Raw genomic sequence first — 851 nt, 5'->3', positions numbered from 1 at the left:
GGTCAATATTAAAAAAGAAGGACACAAAATATAGCAAGAAAGCAGCGATTTACGTCAAAAAAGTGCTTGCCAAAGTGTTCGTGTTCGACTGTACTTATCGGTCATGTGGTGCAAAAATCAGACAATCATCTAAACTGATGCATCATTATGATCTTGCAAGCATGGCGCACTCAAAGTAGTGCATTGAGAATGGCGCCTTAGCATCACGAGATGACTTCTAGTGTGAAGAGTGAAAGGGCTCTATTCTCGAATTTTCAGACACTTCGAGGGAAAGTGTATGCGAAAATCAAAGCACATCTCTTCATGTAAGGAAATTTGCGAAACGTAAATGTGTTTCTCAGAGTGAGGCAGGAAAGAAGCTGGGAAATGATACGTATTGTATCTTCCGCTTAGATAAAGGTAAAAAACAATATCTCGTTAGTTTCCGACATTAGTAAATTTTTCTGTTGCTGGAAAATTAGCGATCGCTCTATGCTTGCTACGGTGCCTTGACTCACTTGTTCGCTTATGCTTCCTTTACTTGAGTGGAGATCTCCGCTTCGGGCTTTGCCGCCGCCGCCGTGACAGGAGATGACTGTTTAACGAGTAGACTCTTGGCATAAATCTCAAATCCCTCTTCTTCCGTCTCAAAGCCAATGCCTTCTTTAGATTCTATGTCCAATGGCTTGTATCCTTTACCTCCTTTGTTCATCCAGGCCTCGGTGCCCCTGTCAGAGAGTTGCACCTGTGAGGGAAAAGGGCGAGTAGGAAATAAGAGGTTTACTTTCCGCAAATTTTTGTTTTGGTTTTAATTCTTTCTTGGGTTATTGTCTCGCACTTCTTCATGTATCGAACAAGCGCATACTCTCCAC

Source organism: Nannochloropsis gaditana, assembly GCF_000240725.1.
Source record: "Nannochloropsis gaditana CCMP526 unplaced genomic scaffold scaffold210, whole genome shotgun sequence".
NCBI lineage: Eukaryota > Eustigmatophyceae > Eustigmatales > Monodopsidaceae > Microchloropsis > Microchloropsis gaditana.
This window is presented reverse-complemented; position numbering follows the sequence as displayed.